We start from the raw sequence: 7,500 nt of genomic DNA, 5'->3' as shown, positions 1-7,500 counted from the left end.
AAAGGCTCATAATATTCACTAGTGTTGATTGATTGATTGATTGATTAGAAATTGGGCCTCTTCCTTACTTCCTTCACTGGTGTTACCAATGATACTAAACATTGTAGCACAGTGGTTCTCAAACTTAACTCTGAGAGTGTACACATGGAACCGTAAGGGGCCATTTAGAACTAGCCTGGCATTGACCAGACTGATAACGTGGATTCACTCTCACGTTCCTCCCCGGTATCAGTCTGGACTTCGGCCCATAGGGAGCGAGTATGAGAAATCAATTTTGATGCTTTTCACTGTTGTACGGACAGCAGTTGAAGCGCAGTCACTGATTGGCCCGATCATTTTTTTTCTCCTCACAGCTAGAAGGTCATAGGTTCGATTCCCGCCGGGGATGCTGTGGGCACTGCGGGCGTGTTCTCTCCTCCGCGTCATCATTGCCCACTAGGTGGGGTTGGTGAAAGGGCCTTTCTGTGTGGAGTTTGCATGATCTCCCCGTGTCCCCTAGGGTAGGTACCCTCACAAAAACATGTAGTAATCCTAGTAGTCTCTATACTGCCTCCCCCTGGTCAGCCTGGGAGCCTGAAGGAGGGGAAAGGAACTGGTTGGAATATCGTGTTCCTGCAAGCGCTACGTCCTACCAGGGAAACTCCCCCCTGTCAGGTGATAAGCTGCTAGCTCCTCGTGCATTGAAGGAGGCATGAGCTCGGCTCTAGGCTCTCCCTAGGCTGGCAGAGCGAGAGTAGCGCCCATGATTACTTAGACAATTGGCACTGGGTGAAAAAATGGGTTACAAAATCGTGGGATAAAAATGAAAGTTAAAAAAATATATATCTTTGATTGGCCAGTGTTCGGGGCTAGGTAATCTCCCTGTTTGTCTAAGAAACCGTGATGACGTCATAACGTAATCTGTCCAATGAGCTTGCAGCCGTGACACACCAACTTGGTAGAGTTGTTTATAAAAGGTGTGAGCACTGCGCCGACGTGATCCATTATAAACATTCTAACGCTCTCCCTCCTGTAGTCACTCTCTCCTGTAGTCTCTCCTGAAGTCTCTCTCTCCTGTAGTCTCTCTCCTGTAGTCGCTCTCTCCTGTGTAGTCTCTCTCCTGTAGTCTCTCTCTCCTGTAGTCACTCTCTCCTGTAGTCTCTCCTGAAGTCTCTCTCTCCTGAAGTCTCTCTCTCCTGTAGTCACTCTCTCCTGTAGTCTCTCCTGTAGTCGCTCTCTCCTGTGTAGTCTCTCTCTCCTGTAGTCTCTCTCGCCTGTAGTCTCTCTCTCCTGTAGTCCAGACGACGTTCCTCTGATGGCCTTCCTGTCGTTCACAGCAAAGATCACCATCCTCACCGTCCTGCTCTTTGCCTTCCTCGACCTGCTGCTGCCCGTAGTAGAGGCGCAGATCGCCGCATACTCGTCCGACAACAAAAGGAGGAACTTCAATTACAACTCCTTAGACTACGGTCCATTCTTACCGTACGGCGGACTGAAGGGCTTCCTGGTCGTCGCTCGGCCGGAGAACGCCCGCGGGCCCGTCGACCCCGCCCCCCTCCGGCGGCGAGGGCCCCTCGATCGCCCTCGTCAACGACTCCGACTGCGACTTTGACGTCAAGCTCTTAAACGCGCAGAGCGCCGGCTACGAGGCGGCCATCGTTCTCGGCTACGAAGGCAGAGACCCCGATTACGATTTTATTATCGTGAACTTCGATTGGCTCGGAATCGGAGACGTCAAGATCCCGTCGGTGTCGGTGAACGAGGCGACCGCCCGCACGCTCACAGGGAACTACACTCGCGACGAGGGGGCGCACGTCGTCCTCAGCGCGGACATCGGCCAACAACATCACCGTCGTCTTGTTCAACATCGTCTCTCTGTTTTACCTCCTCTTCATCCTTCTGGTTCTGATCGTCCTCCTCTGCATAATCTGCTTCACGCTTTATCGGGTTTTGAGGTTCGTCGAGTGGTGGCGCCGCCAACGGGCCGGGAGGACCCGCGGGAACCCGTTGCTGAAGCGGCTCCCCCGTCCACAAGTATCGGACGGGGGAGCACAGGGACGACACGTGCGCCATCTGCCTCCAGCAGTACCGCGACGCAGACAAGGTGAGGACTCTGCCGTGTTCTCACGTCTACCACAGGGACTGTGTGGACCCCTGGCTGTCCAACATGAGGAGGGACACGTGTCCCACTTGCACGCACAGGGTGGAGCTTAACGTAGCCAATGATAGCTTGGTGTAAGAGGAACTCGTAGCCAATGATAGCTTGGTGTAAGAGGAACTCGTAGCCAATGATAGCTTGGTGTAAGAGGAACTCGTAGCCAATGATAGCTTGGTGTAAGAGGAACTCGTAGCCAATGATAGCTTGGTGTAAGAGGAACTCGTAGCCAATGATAGCTTGGTGTAAGAGGAACTCGTAGCCAATGATAGCTTGGTGTAAGAGGAACTCGTAGCCAATGATAGCTTGGTGTAAGAGGAACTCGTAGCCAATGATAGCTCGGTGTAAGAGGAACTCGTAGCCAATGATAGCTTGGTGTAAGTGGAGCTCGTAGCCAATGATAGTTTGTAAGTCAGTAGTTCTCAAAACATATTAATTTCAAGGACCCCCATAACTCTAAGAGTGTACAAATGGAACCAAATGGACCCTTACGGGTCCATTTGGTTCCATTTGTACACTCTTAGAGTTACAGGCCTGTAAGGGTCCATCCTGAACCCCACTTGGAGAACCACTGGCGGAAGTGATATTATTTTTTGGCTTTCTTTGTTTGTTATAAAGTTAAAGCTCTATATTGTGATAGTAATCATTGTAACAACGCTGGTGATTTCCACGAACCGCAGGGTATTGTATGAGGTTCCTGGCTGTGCATTCAAAAGTGAAAGTGAAGATGTTTTCTATTCTTTTTTCACCTCACCCCCTAGCACTCACCTCTTCAGACTCCACCTCACCCCCTAGCACTCACCCCGTTGCACTCACCTCACCTTTCCAATTTTCTGTACTGTTACTTCTACTCCACTACATTTCAGAGGCAAATATTATACTTTTACTCCACTACAATTATTTGAGTACTTTAGTTACTAGTTACTTTGTAGATTTTGATTATTATTACAAAACATACATTAACCTCTTCAGCCCTGTATATATTTCGGCCATTTGAAAATAGCCGATCTACAAGCTCCATGAGGCATTGTGAGCTTGTAGATCTGCTACAAGATACAAGATTTGTATGCATTTCTTACATTTGAAAACTTGTGAAATTGGACATTCTGCATAATGAGTACTTTCTACTTTTGGTACTTTAAGTACATTTTGATACCAATGCTTTTGCACTTTTAGTACATTCAAAGTAAATTTTTAATTCCAGACTTTTACTCGTAACAGAGTATATCTATATTACAGTATTGATACTTTTACTTAAAGTAAAACACTTGAGTACTTTTTCCACCACTAGGCCTACTTCCAATCTGCACTGTTAAGGTCCTGCTATGACAATAGTCAAACCAGGGACCACTGGCCCAGATTATTTTCTTATTGTTTTCTCACTCTCAACATACAGTATGCAGGGTATCTGCACATTTCTAATCTGCACATTAAAGTCCTACAATTTAAGGACTTTTAAGACCTTTCGTAATACTTCTAAAATGAAAATAATAACAAAAGATAAGGCCATTTAAAAAGTAATCAACAAACTATACTATTAAGAACTAATTTGGCTAAAGAAGATTGGCCAAATTATCGAAGAATGAAGTGAAAATTGTGGAAATATCCGATCTACAAGCTCCACGCGAGGCGTTGTGAGCTTGTACATCTGCTATTTTCACAATATTTATCTGTGGAACAGAGTCAAACAAAACGTAATGCCTCAACTCCTACAATTCCAAGAGCTTGTCAGGATGGAGGGTCCCCAGTTAAAATATGATTATTTTGGGGGGTCCACACTTTAAATATTACTATATTATTTTGTAGGGGTTGCAGCTTGAAAAGTTTGAGAACCACTGTTTTATTGCACACTCCATGGCTAGTTTAAGGTTCCATGTATTTAGTTTAACTTGAAACTTGAAAACTCTCGTCTGTGAGTAAAACGTATATAAACCCCTTGTGTAAAGATGTTGGTTGGAACTTTCCCCAGAGGCCTGTCTCACAATAAACTGAACACAGAGAACTTGGTGGGTGCTCTTAGATGGCCAATTTGTTAATGCCCCGCCCCCTCTGTGTTCAGCCATGACTCCAGTTCCCAGCATGCTACAGACTCCAAACTTGGTAGGTGGTCTTACGGGACGGGCTGTAATTGCTGAAGCTGAGGTTTAAACAGCCATAACTCCTGGTTCACAGCACTTCCGTTTTTTCCTTCCTACTTCCGGTTTGTCAGATTGCCTTGAAACTTCACCCACACACTCTCTGAGGGGTGTGGAGTTCAATGTTCAATTCATAGCAGCCTGAAATTCTAGTATATATAAACAACCATAATGACAAAATATCACATAATTCTTCCACAACACCCAGAAGGCCAGAACAACACCGTAGGGACACTGACTCTGACATCCTTGCATGGAGACTGTATCGTAATATCACCGGTGTATTCAATTCCTCAGTAACACGGTAGGGTGCCACCGTATAGGGAGCCACCGTAGGGTGCCGTTATCCTTCTATGAATTCACCAAATCTCAGTCTGTGCCTCTGTACTGGGAGTAACTCGGAAAGCGTCCGACCGAACGCTCTCAAACCTGGTGTGTGTGTTGTCCCATATGACCCGGTGTGGTGCAAAATGGCAATTGGAACGGACCAACGGTTACCGAGAACCGAAAAACCACTAATATCTGTATCTGTCTGATGATAAAGCACAAATTCTCTGGACGTGTTCAGGAGATTGTACACATCGGCTTCCCTGAATTGGCCAACCCAAACTGTTGAATTTCACGTCACGTTTGTGTCACTTAGCAAGAATAAGTTCCTGGTTGGCCAACCCGTCCCATCTACCTTTCGGTCACAAAGGCGCTCCTCTAACCTTAAGACCACCGCTGCCCAACATTGCCATCGTAGAACTGCCTGGAAATCTACAGATAGGCAAGGTTTTTTCTACGTCTATGTTACGTCACACCCAAGGCATTTATAATGACCTTACTGCTTTGTGTTCAGAAGGTTAGACGCGCAACGAGAGAACTCTCCTCCGTTGTCTAAAGATGGTCGTGCATAAGGAAGAATCCTGCTTGGTCATTAAGCTCCATCTAGAGAGTGCCAGGGAAAAGATTTTTGCGATGAAGCAGATCTGGGATGTGCAGAAAACTCACCTGATCGAAGAGCTGCAGATGTCAGCTGACAGGTTCCAAACAATGAACGAGACCCTCCTGCAACTGAAACAGAGTATGGTGGAGAAGGATGAAGAGATCACATCCCTCAAAACCCTCAATGGAGAAAATGAGGCTTTGGCTAAGAGGAATGAGCAGCTCCAAAACCACCTGGACCTCGTCCAGGAAGAGCTGAGAACCAAAGATACTCTGTGCATAGAGCTGGAGAAGCGGGGGAAGGAGAGACGGGAACTGGCTGGAGAAATCGAGACTTTGTCCAAGAAGAACGGTCAGCTCCAGAACCAAATGGACCTCAAAGAACTGAGAACTAAAGCGGCTCTGTGCATGGAGCAGAAGAAATGGGGGAAGGAGAGGCAGGAGCTGTCCGGAGAAATCCAGGCTTTGGCCAAGAAGAACGGACAACTCCAGAGCCAGCTGGACAACATCCAGGAGGATCTGAGAAACGAAGAGACCCTGTGCATAGAGCAGGAGAACTGGGCGAAGGAGAGACAGGAACTAGACGGAGAAATGGAGGTTTTCGCTATGAGAGGGCAAGTCCAGCACCACCTGGAACCGAGTACCAAAGATTCTCTCTGCACAGAGCATGAGAAATGGGGGAAGGACAGATCGGAACTGGCTGGAGAATGTGAGGCTTTGGCTAAGAAGAATGGGCAACTCCAGTACCAACTTCTGGATGGATTTCAGGATGAGCCTCGAGGGTGAGGACCTGAGATGCCTCAGACATTGGAAAGCTGCAATACTGGTTCTGAAGAAACTGGAGAGTCAATGTAAGGACAGGATTATACAACAGCAAAGCTTTCAGCTGGAGCCATCATTTCTTCACACCGCTGCTGCATCCACGGCCAGGGAAACGATACAGGAACATCAGGAGAAGGACCAACACCAGACCCCTGAACAGTTTCTATCTATAGTAGCAGCAATTAGACTGCTGAATAAGAGCTAAGCCTGTTGCTACTGCACAGACTGGACTGAACATGTGTTTCAAATGGACTCTCCTTTACATACATTTCATGACTCTTAATTTATTATGCCCATTAGCCACTGTTTAATGCACTGTATCTTCTATGCTCTAATCCTATATTTGCCAGACCCAAGGGGTCGGCCTACATGAGGCTCTGTCGGTCGGTCGGTCGGTCGGTCTGTCCCTCTTTTCCTGTCCTGTCCCTCTTTTCCTCTGCACACACGTCATGCGAAGTCCGGCCATTCAGATTTCAACCACTAGGGGTCTGGCAGTACCAGGTCTCCTGGTTCCCTTGTTTAACTGCATTGACAAGCTTGTATAATTAAGAATTTCACCCATGTTACTTGTAATGTAATATGATGTGATAAATAAAGATGCTGATTCTGATTATTGTTTCTTTTTTATTATATATAGGTTTGTAGAGAGTGTATAGAGACAAGAATGGGTAACGCCAGAACCAGCTTGACCTCATCCAGGAACCAGAACCAGCTGGACCTCATTCAGGAACCAGAACCAGCTGGACCCCATTCAGGAACCAGAACCAGCTGGACCTCATTCAGGAACCAGAACCAGCTGGACCTCATCCAGGAACCAGAACCAGCTGGACCTCATTCAGGAACCAGAACCAGCTGGACCCCATTCAGGAACCAGAACCAGCTGGACCTCATTCAGGAACCAGAACCAGCTGGACCTCATTCAGGAAGAGCTGAGAACCAAAGAGCCTCGGTGCAGCATGGCGTAGGAGACATTGGGGAAGGAGAGACAGAGACTTGATGGAGAGAGAATGAGGCTTAGACTGAGAAAACAAATTGCCATTCAATACAAGAACAGCAAACCTTCCAACTTTTTTATTTGTCTATTTAGAGTTACCCTTTTTCTCCCAATTCAGTCAAACATTCTGCTGCCCCTACCAGCTCACTTCCCAGTGAGGAGCCCCACTGGGAGGAGGTATAGCTTGTGTGGCGAAACATCCTACTCATGGCGAGCTATGTGAATGCACTGGAGTTGGGGGCTGGAGTTGAGAGTTGGGGAAGTCCCGGCAAAGATGCACTGTGATTGGCCAGTAGTCACTTTGAGTGGCAGGTGGGGCAAACGCTCTCCCCATAACATGATTTACAATTCTGTGCCTATCGGTGCATAACTCAGACGGGGCTGAGTAGTCGCTGTAGCGCGCTCGGTGGTGCCTCTCGTGGCTCAAGTTCGCCCCTCCGTCGCGGTCCAAAACTATACTTTATTGGGGGAAAAAGTAGTCCGCGGTT

Source organism: Gymnoscopelus braueri, assembly GCF_963280865.1.
Source record: "Gymnoscopelus braueri genome assembly, chromosome: 20".
Taxonomy (NCBI): domain Eukaryota; kingdom Metazoa; phylum Chordata; class Actinopteri; order Myctophiformes; family Myctophidae; genus Gymnoscopelus; species Gymnoscopelus braueri.
Note: the sequence above shows the minus strand (reverse complement) of the source record.